General features: G+C 41.5%; 1 protein-coding gene across 3 annotated transcripts in view; it reads left to right on the top strand.

Moving 5' to 3' along the window:
- The first annotated feature begins 8,313 nt into the window (after positions 1–8,313).
- Positions 8,314–16,804, top strand: part of arap2 (ArfGAP with RhoGAP domain, ankyrin repeat and PH domain 2) — a 309,350-nt gene continuing 300,859 nt past the window's right edge. For all 3 annotated transcript variants that reach the window (XM_060825023.1, XM_060825033.1, XM_060825042.1), the window contains exon 1: positions 8,314–8,538. The gene's annotated coding sequence lies outside the window, so the exon portion shown is untranslated. The remainder of the gene's footprint in view (positions 8,539–16,804) is intronic.

Here is a 16,804-nt window from a genome sequence, read left to right on the forward strand (position 1 = left end):
TATGTCGAATAGGATTGTATATTTCCAAGAATCTCTCTTAAAGATAATGCTTGGTTTTGAGTGAGTGATCTGATTCAGCAGGCAAGGTTTGGAAATGCCGGTGTTGGACTGGGGTGTACAAAGTTAAAAAATCACACAACATCAGGTTATAATCCAACAGGTTTATTTGGAAGGACTAGCTTTTGGAGCACTGCTACTTCATCTGGTGGTTGTGAACTTGATTCAGCAGGGCCATTAATAAAAGTAGTGAAAGTCCCTTGGGCTGTTGGTGAACTACAATGTGAAGGCTGTTTCGGTGGCTCCTGTAACACTCCATAAGCCCAGATGAATAAAGCAGATTCAGTTGTCATTTCTGCACTGCACTTCAAGGACAGTAAATCGATTTGTGAGGTCCCACTTTGATTGTTTTCTTTACAATTCTTATCAAGATGATTTGTCATGCAAATACTTACGATATACCTATTTATTGTTGTCATCACTTGAATTTATCAGTGGGCTAAAAAGTACACAGAGGAACTGACAAAGAAGTAGATTTTAATTGTAATAATTAATATAGAAGTAAAGAAAAACTGATAAACCTGTCCTTCTAGTTTATCATAGTCTGGTCAAATTAGTCAGTTTGATCTTAAATTCAATACCTATGACTGATACATGATAGATATTGAATACAATTGGTGATATACTATATATATATATATATATATATATATATGTATAGTACTCTGTAATTCTATCCACATTAGGATCATTCATTCCTTTATGACATGAATTAACTTTTGTCAACTATGTGAACTACTGGCCCATCATTGACACAATTACTCTGAATCTCTTGACACCACTGTGAACACAATACAATCTTCTAAGACTTAATCAATCTACACATAATGTGAATGAGCTGAAAATGATACATCTCCAATAAAATGGGTTTAGCAGTCGTGGATCTTCAATGAAATAAGAAAGTAGCATCATTTGAACATGCTCCCAAAACAACAGCAGCAGCTTGTGGTTATTGGAAGTTATTGGAAGTTAGTCATCTTAGCTCCAGGGCATCTCTACAGGAGATCTTCAGGTCAATGTCACAGGCCCAACCACAGTGAAACGGTCTGGAGGAGAGACCTGCAGCCAGCATCACAGTGACATGGTCGGAAAGAGTGTTCTAGGAGAGATGCCTGCCATAAAGCAACAGAGGTCACTCAAATTTATTTTATTCTCTTTCCTTTGTGAGGTTTTCCTGCCCTGAACTGACAACTCACCTTCTCTACATGGGTTTCTCCGGCATTCTCCAGACCTCTTACATCTGAAGGAGCGATGAGTGGTGTCAGCTGGCCAAGGTTGCTTGATTTTCCACATGAGTAGCTGCTTCCCACTCGGCTGCAGTACGAGATAGTCGACTGACAACATGTTAATCAAACTGAGATAAAATTGCCATGACCTCACGGTATTTCAGATAAGCAGTAAATTAAATCAGCAGCATATATTCTTCCTATTATTAGATGCCACTCGCATCAGGCATTTTCCAGCCTACTAAAAACCCTACGGATTTTATTCATCTACTACTATGAAGCCTCTTGCCCACTAAAGTTTCCTACAAATATAACTTCGCTTCTGTATGCAGCTCACTGACAGTGCCTGAAGTTCAAGCGTTATCATTATTGAAGTTATTATGTGACAATAGAAATAACAAATAAAAAAGGTCAGTATATTTTTGAATATCTTTCTTTTAAAATAGTGAGCAATTATTTAATCTTACTTTAAATGGTGTCATATTTGCACAGGTATTTATAGTGCTGCAAAACTCAAGTGAACTCTCATCAGATTCATTCATGAGTTTCACATTTGTGATTTGCTGCCTGTGTACATTTACTGCATTCTGTTGCAGTTTATTCAACAGTATACATTTGTTTTAGCAATATCATTACATATATGAAACATTATAGCCAGGTAATTGCTGTTGAAGCGTGATTGGTGATACACAGTGAGTATGTGTGGCAGGCAAGTTCCACAAAGGGCAATGGGACATTTTTTAAACCCACCGGATTTTGGAGGTTCTGGTTGTCAACCACTGTGCCACCACGTCAACTAAAGGATGGTATTGTGGTTAGCACTACTGCCTCACACCACCAGACACCCGGGTTTGATTTGAGCCTTGGACAACTATTTGCACATTCTCCCCGTGCCTGAGTGGGTTTCCTTCAAGTGCTCCGGTTTCCACCCTCAGTGTAAAGATGTGCACGTTAGGCGGATTGACTGAGCTAAATGCAGATTATGAGGCCTAAGTGTAATACTTTTCAGTCAGTGCAGACTCAGTGGGTCAAATGGCCTCCTGCTGCATTGTAAGGATTCTATGATTCACAAATGTAAACGATAGCACTTACAATGATCTTCCTTCAGTTATGTTATGGAATGCTTCTGATCTATACTGCAGTTTAATTCTGACCTGAGCCAACATTTCCAACAAGAGAGAACACCATCAGTGCTGCTACTGAAGTATCAACCAACTTCATGTACTTATATGTCTAGACAAGGGCTTGACTCATGACAATCTGAATAACAGACAGGGTCTGTGCTTATAAGATTCCCTGAGCTTAACTGCAATCCTAGGATAAGGCAAAAAGGAAAGAGACAATGACATTCAGTGGGAAATATTAACGTAATTTATTTAACAAAGATGTTGAGGGGATAATAGATAGATAATTTTAACCCTTGCTGTTTGAAACTCTGTGACCACAAGGGTCCCTACATTTATGACTTCTGCAAGTCTGGTTATGTTTAATTCTGAACAGTACTCTCTGTAAGACCTGTTGGCTTTCTAAGACACAGTGGCAATGTTTGAGAAATTCATTTATACATTTTACCTTTGCTATGTGACCTCTGCTGTAAGATAGAATCATAGAATCCTTAAAGTATGGAAATAGGCTATTTGGCCCATCGAGTTTGCACTGATGGTTCGAACAGCATCCCACCCAGACCGACCACTCCAACCCTATCTCCATATTTACCATGGCTCATGCACCCCACCTGCATGTCTTTGGCAACAGAAACAAACACAGAAATTGTTTGGAAACCTCAGCAGACCTGGCAGCATCTCTGGACAGAAATCAGAGTTCAGGTTCAGGTCCAGGGGAACCAAAACAGTGTTTCAGGAACTCTCTACAAGGATCTTGCTTATTTTGTCCTCAGACTGTGAACTTCTCCATACATGCACTGCTAAAAAATGTGCAGCAGTGCTGGGACTCGGAACAACAGGCAGCTTTCACTCAAATGAAACAACTAACAGCAGCAGCTTGATATGCTGTGGAAGTCATCAACTGAGCAAGGACATTGAGACTGAAAGACAACTATTTTGCTCAAATGAAACACTATCAGGAAATGTTAGTCTCAAATCAGGAACATCAAACGAGGAATGAGCCGATGCTCGACAAATTGACCAGAACAACAAGCATGCATGCAATTAAAAGACATGAATACTTTAGAGATTATGGATGAAATTTATGTGAAGAGATGGACAAAAGTGAGACTGATTTAAATTTGGATAGGTTTGTGCATGAATGATAATTTTCCTTGTTGATCATATATTATTACTAACTTGGATATATTGTAATTACAAAGATAGTGCATCAGAATGGCGTTTTTGCGAATGCTAAGGGGATGTTTGAAGAAATCCATTTGGACTTTGCACCTTCATGAGTTGTCATAGACATGTGACCTCGGTTATAAGTTGCTTGATTGAGTAACCATTAAAGCACACCACATGAAACAGACACCATTTTGCATCATTTCAGGCAATTGGAGGTCTGTGTTTGGAGCCAGAATGGTGAGCAGAAATAGAGTCATAGGATCATAGAGATGTGCAGCATGAAAACAGACCCTTCAGTCCAATTTGTATACGCCAACCAGATATCCTAAACTAACCTAGTCCCATTTGCCACCACTTAGCCCATATACCTCTAAATCCTTCTTATTCTTATACCCAATCCAGATAGCTTTTAAATGTTGTCATTGTACCAGCTGCCACCACTTCTGGCAGCTCACTTCATACACGCATCTCCCTCTGCTTGAACGTTACTCCTTAGGTCCCTTTTAAATGTTTCCTGTCTCACTCTAAACCTATGCCATCTATTTCTGGACTTTCCCACCACAGGGAAAATACCATGTCTATTTACCCTATCCATGCCCCTCATGATTTTATAAACCTTTATAAGGTCAGCCCTCAGCCTCCGAAGTTCCAGAGAAAACAATCCCAGACTATTTAGCCTCTCCCTGTAGCTCAAATCCTCCAGCCCTGGGAACGTCCTTGTAAATCTTTTCTGAACCCTTTCATGTTTCACAATATCCTTCAGATACACTATTCCACTATATTCCAACAGTGGCCTAACCAATGTCCTGTACAGTCACAACTTGACCTCCCAACTCCTATCCTCAATGCTCTGACCAATAAAGGAAAGCATACCAAACACCTTCTTCACTATCTATATACCTGCAACTCTAGTTTCAAGGAACTATGAACCTGCATTCCAAGCTCTCTTTGTTCAGTCACACTCCTCAGGACCATTAAGTGTATAAGTCCTGTCCTGATTTGCCTCTTCTGTGAAAAGTGTATGTCTTTTTACTTTTAACCCTTTTGTCCCCTGAAAGCAGCAAACAGCAAAATCAAACATTATCATAATTCAGAACTTTTGCATAATGTTAAGATAGTAGTGAAAGTGGTCCACTAATATTAAACAAGCATAACTTGACTTTAATAGGTGAGGCTTTCTGGACTAAAAGTGGCTTTACAAAGAATATTGCTGACCTCAGGTTACTGCTGTGATCACCTGATCAGCTGAGGCAAAGCACATGGAATACACAAAACTAATTGCATCACAATCAAGATTGTAATCAAGAGTCACTGAAACTCTTTGAGATATAAAATCCACATCTCTTGCTTTATTCACACGTGCATGATATATTCAACTGTCGGGAACGAGAGGTTGCTGATAACTATCCAGCTTAAAATGAAACGATGATACAGATACCAGAATCCACAAAGAAATGGTATACCAACAGCAGTTTTTGAGCAACAAAGGATTGAGGGAAACAACACAGGCATAATACACCAAGGATACTGAATGTGTTTAAATGCAAAAAAAAACTGTAATGCTGGAAATATGAAACAAAAACAGAAATTGCTGGAAAGACTCAGTAGGTCTGATCTGAAGGGTCACTAGACTAGAAACATTCACCCTACTTTCTCTTCACAGATGCTGCCAGAACCTACTGAGTTTCTGCAGCAATTTCTGTTTTCGTTACTGAAATCTCTTCTCTTTCCCCTTCTCAATCTCAGAAATGCAATTTTGAAAAAAAAATCACCCTTTACGTCAAGATCGAGGTTACCTCCAAGCTTGCTCACCACTGAGCAAACAGTCAATAAATAAAACTGGGATTCCAGTTTCACCATCACAAATGAAGGATTCAAAAAACTTTAAACTTGAGAATGTAATTTAAACAAAGTTCTGTGATTTACATATCAAAGAACATTATAAAAGATGAACATTTTAATCGAAAATTGTTTACTGTATCACATCTCCATGACACTGGACTCCTCTGGCTATAAATTCTGTGAGCATGATCTTAACCTCCATAATCACCTGATGAAGGAGCGACCTCTGAAAGCTAGTGCTTCCAAATAAACCTGTTGGACTATAAGCTGGTGTTGTGTGATTTTTAACTTGCCCACCCCAGTTCAACACCAGCCCCTCCAAATCATTTAAATTGCAACAGCCTTTACCTTTGTCTCTGCAAAAAACACCCTCCCCTTTCTTTTTAAACTTATTACCTGTTTTTGTGTGCATGTTTGTTTTGTGGTTTTGTTATTTTCAGTTGGGGTAGTCAATAACACATTCTCTTTTTAACTCAAGAAAACATTGTTATTAATTGGCCCCTTCATTTTGATGTGATTAACTAAATTTTCATTGGCACGCGGAAACTGCAGGCTGAAAAATAAAGCTTTTTTTTGCAACTGACCACATGGCGGTGGGGTGGGGGGAATGGTTAAAAGGGAGGAATTGATCACCTCTGCTCAATGGTCATAATAATAAAAGTATACACAACAGCATCTTAACCAGAACATCATCTTAAATAAATTAAGCACACACTTACAACTTCTTACAGTTACTGCTCTATTCAGTGGATAATTCAATTAGATTTTACATAGAAGCAAGTATCTGCAAACGTAGATGGAATTGCATTGTTCAGTATGACCACTGTTGGCTACATGGGGTTAATCTGATGAAATAAATCAATTTGAATCTCTAATTAGATGGACATTAGGACCCTGTGGCGCCACAGTTGACAGTGGATATGGTTCCAGCTGCTGTTTGATACAAACCGAGAGTGTTTCAAAAGTAACTCAAAAATATAGTAGCAGGAAAATAAACAAATCCACAGTAAAAATCTGCATTCTAGGCCGAGTAAAGTATGTGGTAAAGAGGCCCCGTTACAGGAAGTGAAAACACATTAAACTATTTTAGTTTCTACACCACAACTGGATGCAATGTAACACCTAGTTGCTGCTACTAAAATATAGCTTGAGAGAACTGCTGGTGTAATAAAGTGCACTGTTAATCCTGGCACCCAATTCCAGTTCATCTCTAAAAGATTGGTACAAGGCCCACACAATGTGCACATATTTTGTATTATGAGATTGTTTCGGTGACCTAATCTTCATAAATCTGAGGAGCACATCCTATTTGAAAACACTGATGACAATAGTATGAATTTACTTCCCTAAAATCATAACAATATTAAAGATCTAATTTGTTTCATAAGATAACTTCTTCCCTGAAAGGTCCTGGTGTTGTAGGGCAGTTGTGATTCACAAGAGACTGGAAGGGGTCAGCAGGTCATACAAGTAAAAAATGAGGTCTGCAGATGCTGGAGATCACAGCTGCAAATGTGTTGCTGGTCAAAGCACAGCAGGCCAGGCAGCATCTCAGGAATAGAGAATTCGACGTTTCGAGCATAAGCCCTTCATCAGGAATAAGAGAGAGAGAGAGCCAAGCAGGCTAAGATAAAGGGTAGGGAGGAGGGACTAGGGGGAGGGGCGATGGAGGTGGGATAGGTGGAAGGAGGTCAAGGTGAGGGTGATAGGCCGGAGTGGGGTGGGGGCGGAGAGGTCAGGAAGAGGATTGCAGGTTAGGAGGGCGGTGCTGAGTTGAGGGAACCGACTGAGACAAGGTGGGGGGAGGGGAAATGAGGAAACTGGATAAATCTGAATTCATACCTTGTGGTTGAAGGGTTCCCAGGCGGAAGATGAGGCGCTCCTCCTCCAGCCGTCGTGTTGTTGTGTTCTGCCGGTGGAGGAGTCCAAGGACCTGCATGTCCTCGGTGGAGTGGGAGGGAGAGTTAAAGTGTTGAGCCACGGGGTGTTTGGGTTGGTTGGTTCGGGCGGCCCGGAGGTGTTCTCTGAAGCGTTCCGCAAGTAAGCGGCCTGTCTCCCCAATATAGAGGAGGCCACATCGGGTGCAGCGGATGCAATAGATGATGTGTGTGGAGGTACAGGTTCACCTGAAGGTCTGAAGCCTCCTCTAATCATTGCTGGACTCCTGAACCAGACACTCAGGAAATATTCTGGGGGGGGGATGGATTCATTCGCAAATCTGCAAGACAGAGGCCAGTGATGATCATTGTTGACCGTCAGGGGAAAGCAAAGTACAATGTACCTTGCTTAAAAACTGCATGAATCCTTGTAAGATTCTGTCAATTCATTTTTTTAGATTAGGATCACTTTAAACATTATGGCACAGACAACAACACACAGGGGGCTAACACCTTCAATACATTATCTGGGCTGACACCAATTATTAAAGTTAACCTGATAATGTAACTTTTTAAATAAAAAGTTTTGTGATTTACATATGAAAGAAGTGAAACTATCATGGTCATCCTAATAGATAAGAGACTTAATAAACAAGGTATTCTACAATGTATAATTTCAGTTACATTACACTGTAAACTTTTGTTATAAATTCTGTGTCTTACAATTGTGCACCCCACAACCACCTGATGAAGGAGCAGCGCTCCGAAGGCTAGAGCTTCCAATTAAACCTGTTGGACTACAACGTGGTGATGTCTGATTTTTAATTTTGTACACCCCAGTCCAATACCAGCATATCGAAATCTTAACAGAACAAAGCTGCAAAGCTGCAAACCTGTTAGATGCAGCGAATGGTTTTGCTTTAACAAAGCAGCGCCATCTAAAGTCGTGACCAGGAGGACGAGGGATGATCCTCCAAATGTTTTCGCCACTTCCTGCTTCTGTCTGCTTCGCGGGGTTACTGCTGGTGGACAGTGTGATTGGGCAAGCTGAAGTAAGCAGGTTTAAACACTATTTGCATTCAACAAGTATTAACTGGCAACCTCGACCTAGTGCCGAGTTTATTTCTATAAGTGGAGAGAATATAACTTATGTGCTGTTTCAAAAGCATTTGAAGTGAGCTGCGTAGAAGCGAGGGGGGAACCAGGCAGAGCGCACAGACTTTAAGCACAGTCCTGTTTCAGGTAGGTTGAGTTATTAAGGTGTGAAACAAAAGTATGTACAGATCTGACTGTGCCGAACATGCGATTTCACATGACTTCCAGCAAAGTTTGCAATCTTTTAAACGTGCACTCCTCATTTTGAGATTGTGCATTCCTGTTGGAAAATAGTCGTGTTAATACTTGCAGACACATGCTGTGTTCAACGAACTTGATCACTTTTCTTACTCAAATTGTCAAGTAATGGAATCGATTTCGCCTGGCATTCGGTTTCTGTTCGGCTGCATTAAAAATGACTGCCTCATTGTTTTTGTCTATCTTTTAGAAAGTTTATGAACTTGCATTGGTTTTTATAGAACTCTTAGACATGATCAGCGTTCAGGAAGTGTCTGGGTGTATATTTCACATTTAATTCGGAACCTTCATATGAAAGGATGCAGATTTCATTTTTTTAGCGCAAGTAATCAGAAAGCCAAGTATCATTTTAACTTATAAAACTGATATGTCAAAGCAATTATGGGTAAACATCTCAAACCATTCATGCCTGCTTAAATCTCATTTTTGTCTGTTATTATAAGTTGTATGGTCACATTATTAGTTGATTGTGTATGTGGTGCTAAATTTAAGTAACATTATTTGTGTTAGTCATCTGCTAAAATACATGTTTTCCCTGATGAGTAATGAACGCCAAGATCCAAATCCACCCAAAAAAAAAGCACACGCTCTGGACAACTGAAACAATATCCACTATGTTGGGAGCACACAGCTGGTCAGAGATCATCTGTAGAGGCAAAACAATGTTATAGAGTGTACTCCCTTCAGCAACTCAGAGAAAGTCAAACTAAGGAGGTGGACCTTTACTGCAAGAACTCTTAGAATGAATGTGTGGACCAAATCTTCTTTTCCTCCACATTAGCTGTTAAAGTGCAGTGTTTTTGTTTAAAAAAAAAGCAAGTGACATAATTCGATGTTCTGAAGAAGGGTCACTGGAGCCAAAATGTTAACTCTGCTTTCTGTCTCCACAGATGCTCCCAGACCTGCTGAGTTTTTCAGCCGTTTCTGTTTTTGTTTCTGATGTTATTAGAGTTCCAACATGTAGTAGTCACTGTACCAACCATGTAATAGAGCTGAACGATCACACATTATTCCTGAATCTGACTGACTTTGTATGAATGTCACTTGCATTAATGTAGTGTGTGAGGCTGTGCTGCTGCTCCTGTTGTTTGTTTTGATGTTCCAAGCAGAACTTGATGCTGAGGTATTTTCAGTGATGCTAAATTTTGGTGACTTTGAAAGCAGAAGTGGAAATGAAACCATTCCCTTTCAAAGAAATATTTCTAATTTCAAATAATTTTTTTGCTCCTTTCAAAGAATTAACTTCTACATGTTACATTTTGAATTCTAATATGAACTTTTGCCCCCAAGGGTTAATGTGCCTTCTTTGCACAGAAAGCATAAAGCGATTTGGGTCACTGCATCTGCCTATCCATAGTTTGTTTCTAGTTAACTTCGCAAAACATGTTGTATTTCCCCTATTCTTCGTTAAGAAAGTCAGTTTTATTTTTGAGTATTTATACAGATTCTCATTTACTGACTCCCTAAGTCAGCAATATGATAGCATCCCCCTCCACTGAACAGGATAAGTGCAATATCAACAATACTTGAGGCACTGGACATTTTCCAGGACAACACAACCCATTTGACTGGTACCCCATCTACCTCCTTAAATATTCGGTCCTTCCAACACTGATGCACAATAACAACAGTGTGTAGCATCTACAAGATGTAATGCAACAACTCACCGAAGTTCCTTCAACAGCATATTCAAAATCCATGACTTGTATCACGTATAACAAGGCATGTCAACTTTATTGATTTGATGCAAAATATCACAAGATATTTGGCAACTTTCTAGGTCTCCCAGTCTCTTGATCACAGTTCTCTTGGTGGCCTTTCTCAGCAATGGTACCATCCCTCCTCTGCCCACCCAGCTTCTTCATGGTTAGATACTTCTTCTTGTCCTTTTCTGTCATTGTCTCTGGTAGTGGGTGCCACAATCCATTATTGGCCTGGGGATTGGGGTTGGTGGAGACCAGCAATGCATAGACGAATGGTGAGGTACCAGTTTCTTCTCAGCACCATGGCGGCAACTGTTGGCCTAGAAGGATAAGGGCAGCAGATACATGGGAACATGATCACTTGTAATCCCCCTAACAAGCCACTTACCACCTTGACATGGAATTATTCCTTCACTGTTGCTGTGTCAAAGTCTGGAACTTGTTTCCTAACAGCACTATAGTTTTTTTTAGATTAGATTAGACTTACAGTGTGGAAACAGGCCCTTCGGCCCAACAAGTCCACACCTACCCGCCGAAGCGAAACCCACCCATACCCCTACATTTACCCCTTACCTGACACTACGGGCAATTTAGCATGGCCAATTCACCTGACCCGCACATCTTTGGACTGTGGGAGGAAACCGGAGCACCCGGAGGAAACCCACGCAGACACGGGGAGAACGTGCAAACTCCACACAGTCAGTCACCTGAGTCGGGAATTGAACCCGGGTCTCAGGTGCTGTGAGGCAGCAGTGCTAACCACTGTGCCACCGTGCCGCCCGAATGTAATGACATTACATGCACTGCAGTGATTCAAGAAAGTTACTTTTTGATACTTTCATCATGGCCTCGCCTGGAGTATTGTGTTCAACACTGGATGCTAAATTTCAGGAAGGATGTCAAGAGTTTGGAAAGAATATAGAAGAGATTCACAAAAATGGTACCTGAGGTGCTGGAAAGCAGAGAAGCTCTTTGACCTCCTGAGATTGAGGAAAGCTAAGGAGAGATGTCACAGATGTTTAAAAAAATCATTTTTATATTGGTAGAGTGAACGAGGTAAAAGCAGTTTCCCCAGCAGAAAGGGCAGAAGTTCAAGGTGATTAGGGAATGGTCCAGATCCAATGTATGGAAACAGTGATTTTTTTTCAGTGTATTGTGATCTGGAATGCATTGCCCGAAAAATGGTGGAGGCAGAGTCAATAGAACATTCAAAAGAAAACTGGAACAATATATGAAGGAGAAATAATTCCAGGGATATGGGGAAAGGATAGTAGAGTCTAAATTCATTAAATAACTCATCCCAAGAGTCAGCACAGGGAGGAATAACAAATGGATCCTGGGTTGTAACATTCTGTGATTCTATGGATTTTGCAAGGAGTGGCAATCTTCATTCTTAGGAAAGGATAGAACTCTGCATTTCTGAGAGGAGATTCCACTCAGGACTCCTTTAGTAACTTGGAGTCTCACTTCCATTCTGCCAGCTCCTTTGTAGGGTAAAGATATCCCAGGAAGACAAACATTGCCCCTGTTTTAAAATACTCAGTCTAGGGTCATTAATATAAATAGTTAGTGAGGAATTAGTGTATTTATTAAATAGTTTGATGTCTCCTGAGTAATTCTTTATTTATTTCATCAGAACTGCCAGAATCCTCTGGTTTAAATGGAGGCTTTCAAAGGGTTCCAGGCATAGAGGAATTACCCACCAGAACCTTCAACTTCTTGGGAAATCCCTTTTCCCCCTGCTACAATGGGCTTTGTTAAGACCACATGTGGAGTACTATACAAGTTTGATCTTTCTGCTGAAGAGAGGATATACTTTTCGTAGATGGGCTGCAGCAGGGGTTCACTGGGTGATACCAGAGATGGCATGACTGTCCAATGAGATACATTAATTTGGCTGGACTTGTATTCACTAGCCTTCAGAAGGATGAAAGGGGATCTAATTGAATTGTACAAACTTCTAACAGGGCTGGACAGACAAGATGTACGGAGGACATTTTTCTTGGTGGGTGAGTGTCGAACCAGGATTCACAGTCTCAGGATACAGAGTAGGCAATTTAGAACTGAGATACGGATACATTTCTTCCCTCCAGAAGGTGGTGAACTTGTAGAATTTGTGACTGTATAACACTGTGGAGGCTGGGTTGCTGAGTATGCTCAAGCAAGAGAGTTATTTTTAAATATTAAAGGCACCAAGGGGTATATGGAGAAAGCAGGAATATGGCATTGGGATAGAATATCAACAATGATCATATTGAATGGTGGAGCAGGTTCAAAAGGCCAAGTGGCCTACTCCTGCTGCTAGTATTGATGTTTAAAGCTTGGGAGAAGATTTGTAGCTCGGGTGCTTGTTGTTGTGGTTCTGTTCGCCGAGCTGGGAATTTGTGTTGCAAGAGAAGCTTCACAAGAGGCTCCCAAGCACTGAGGATGTCACCTAGATAGGGGACGAAACGTTTGCAACACAAATTCCCAGCTCGGCGAACAGAACCACAACAACAGTATTAATGTTTCTTTCTCTGGGGATTCCTTGGGGTGCCCATGCACAACTCTCCTCTCCGCTGGAATAACGACTGCCTGGTCGTCGGAAAATTTGGTTTTGTTGGCTCCAATGAGAAGTCCATGTGAACACAGGACCATGTGAAATGCTGTCTTTATTACACACAGATATGTGTGAAGTGCAACAGAATAATTTTCTTTTGGTCATGCATCTTGAAGTTTGAACATTATCCAGGTTGGAGTTATTTTTGTTTATCATTATGCATGACAAATCACAAACAGGAATGCAATTGCCCTGCCCATCACAGCTAAGTTTGTACTATTAAACTGAGTGCTGTTGGTATTTTGGGTAAGTGTATTAAAGAAAATGGAAGGGCTTGGAGAGACAAAGAAAAATATCATTAGATAATCTTCCCAATGATTCTGATAAACTATGCTGCCTCTTCGTAGGATATGTGGAACAGTCCATCTTCCGCAGCTACACTGGCACCACCCCCCACCTTTTCCTCCACTACATCGATGACTGTATTGGCGCTGCCTCATGCTCCCATGAGGAGGTTGAACAGTTCATGTACTTTACAACACCTTCCACCTCGACCTCAAATTTACCTGGACTGTCTCAGACTCCTCCCTCCCCTTCCTAGACGTCTCCATTTCTATCTAGGGCGACCGAATCAACACGGACATTCACTATAAACTGACCGACTCCCACAGCTACCTAGATTACACCTCCTCCCACCCTGCCCCCTGTGAAAAACGCCATCCCATATTCCCAATTCGTTTGTCCCTGCTGCATCTGCTCCCAGGAGGACCAGTTCCAATACCGAACAACCCAGATGGCCTCTTTCTTCAAAGACCGCAATTTCCCCCCAGACGTGATCGACGATGCTCCACCGCATCTCCTCCACTTCCCGCTCCTCTGCCCTTGAGCCCCGCCCCTCCAATTGCCACCAGGACAGAACCCCACCGGTCCTCACCTACTACCCCACCAACCTCCATATACAGCGTATCATCCGTCGTCATTTCTGCCACCTTCAAATGGACCCCACCACCAGGGATATATTTCCCTCCCCACCCCTATCAGCATTCCGAAAGACCACTCCCTCAGTGACTCCCTTGTCAGGTCCACACCCCCCACCAACCCAACCTCCACTCCTGGCACCTTCCCCTGCAACTGCAAGAAATGCAAAACTTGTGCCCACACCTTCCCCCCTTACTTCCCTCCAAGGCCCCAAGGGATCCTTCCACATCCACCACAAATTCACCTGCACCTCCACACACATCATTTCCTGCATTCACTGCACCCGATGTGGCCTCCTGTATATTGGGGAGACAGGCTGCCTACTTGCGGAACGTTTCAGAGAACACCTCTAGGACACCCGGACCAACCAACCCAACCTCCCCGTGGCTCAACACTTCAACTCCTCTTCCCACTCCACCAAGGACATGCAGGTCCTTGGACTCCTCCATCGCCAGACTGTAGCAACATGACAGCTGGAGGAAGAGCGCCTCATCTTCCGCTTAGGAACCCTCCAACCACAAGTGATGAACTCCGATTTCTCCAGTTTCCTCATTTCCCCTCCCCCCATCTTGTCTCAGTCAAATCCCTCAAACTCAGCACCGCCTTCCTAACCTGCAATCTTCTTCCTGACCTCTCCATCCCCACCCCCACTCCGGCCTATCACCCTCACCTTGACCTCCTTCCACCTATTGCATTTCCAACACCCCTCCCCCAAGTCCCTCCTCTCTACCTTTTATCTGAGCCTGCTGGACACCCTTTCCTCATTCCTGAAGAAGGGCTCATGCCCAAAACGTCAATTCTCCTGCTCCTTGGATGCTGCCTGATCTGCTGCACTTTTCCAGCAACACATTTTCAGCAATGATTCTGATAAGACAAATTATGTTTCAATAACTACACATGGCTATGAATTGGTTAGTATTCTGTCGCAATAGCAGCATGTTGTGAGTTTACTGATGACTAGTTTTCTCTGGAATGAGCCATGCAGTTGCTGCAAGGTTCCTGCTGGAATGCTAATGCGTTGGCTGCAGCCTCAGAAGCCCCAGCAATGCATGGATCTCAGCTGACTATGTGTAGTTTATACTCTACACACATCACCCTCCTACTGCCCAATTATATCTGTCACCTCTCAGCTTTGCAATATATTTCTCCCCTTATTTTTTCTCTCAGCTCATTGTGTAGTTGCCTTTTAGAGACACTTAGTTGCTTTCAAGTGGTGTGGGGAAGGATGATCTCCAGAAAAGCTCCGTGACTGTGGGGAAAGCAGGAGAGATTAAAGGGGTCACATGGCACAAAAGTCAAAATCAACATATTACAGAAAGGAAAAGACAAATGTATAGATGAGATACAAATGGCTGAAGAGCAGCTGTTTGAATGAAAATTGAAGGATCAAAGAAAGAAACCAGAAAAATAATTGAGGCAGGAAAAAATTTGGAAGAAAAGGTTATGATGAAAAATTGGTGAACACAGTGAGTGACAAAGACTTTTGAGTGCTGAGTCAAAAGGTGAGGTGTTGTTCCTTCTAGTTTGTATTGAGCTTCATTAGAACATTGTGTCTTACCAAAGCCAGTGGAAGCAATATTGGGAATTGAAATAGCAAATTCATCACTTTTTTGTGCTGTGAAGGGAGGTGCTCTAACAAAATGTGGTTTTCTCTCAATGAGGGAGATCAAGTCATAAGGAGTGAGTAACAATAGTAAATTGAAAGGTGTACAAATATGTCCTTGTTTCACTAGAAAGGAGAATTTGGACCTTTTTAGAAGGAAAGAAGACAGGAACTAAAAAGGATCTCCTTTGCTTGCAGGGAAAGCTGTCATCTGCATTACAGTAGTGACTACACTGATTGTGAACACTTCAAACCACTTCACAATCAATGTGCTTTATAAGTGAATTTTTCAACTTTCTTATGGACTACTGATCACCTTTTGTAAGTTGAAAAGCTGAATAAAACTCACCAATTGTGGAGCAGACTCAAGGATGATGCAAAATGTAATTGAAAAGACTGTTAATCTTGTATTCCAGCTTCTTTGAGATGGACTGGAGATTTTGCAAAGTGTTTTGAGGGTGTTGACGGGGGTGTACTAATGTTGAGGTAATGTCACTGGACTAGTAATCCAGGACTTCAGACCAGTGTTCTGGAGCTGTGGGTTTGAATCTCACGATAGTAATTGGTGAAATTTGAATTCTGTAAAGTTTGTGACTGAGATCTAGTCGAATAGCAGCCATTATTGATGGCCATGAAAATATTTCTTATTCACAAATGATCTTTAGGGAGAGAAATCCGAACCCAGTCTGGCCTACATGTGAGTCCAGATCCATAGTAATGTGGGTCGATTGTAAACTGCCCTGTAAAATGACTGAGACTGAGCAAGCCACTGAAAAGGTAAATAGGGACCAGCAAATAAAGCTTATCTTAAAATTTTGTTTTTGTATTTGTTTCCCAGTCTGATCCCATTTCAAGGCTTATAAAGTGTTATGGTCCCACAGTGTACATACAGTGGGAGGGGAAATCTTTTAATCTCCTAAGATGTTTAATAACTTAGCTTTTTACAGTTTTCATTTGGAGCATGAATCAGGTCTGTCGACCTATAAGTTAGATCACACCCATTACTTAAAGAAATGGAGGATTTAAAGGGTTTGCGATTTCTGCCTCACTGCTCATAACCTCTGACCTCACCTTGCAAATCTACTGGGGGTCATTTGAGAAGACCTGCCTTAAAGGTTTAAATTGAGGCTGGCTTACATAAACTTGGCTTGTGTTACCTTGGGTAGGTTTAGAACTCACTTGAGGCATTTAATGAATGAAAAGTTTAATTGGGTAGATAAGTAGAACATTTCTTCTGGTAGGCTGTGGATTATGGCCTAGTTTATATTTTTAAATCTAAGATTGACAATTTATTTAAGGTAACAATGTCAAGTGATATAGATAGAAGATACA

This window comes from Hemiscyllium ocellatum, chromosome 1, assembly GCF_020745735.1.
Source record: "Hemiscyllium ocellatum isolate sHemOce1 chromosome 1, sHemOce1.pat.X.cur, whole genome shotgun sequence".
Classification (NCBI taxonomy): domain Eukaryota; kingdom Metazoa; phylum Chordata; class Chondrichthyes; order Orectolobiformes; family Hemiscylliidae; genus Hemiscyllium; species Hemiscyllium ocellatum.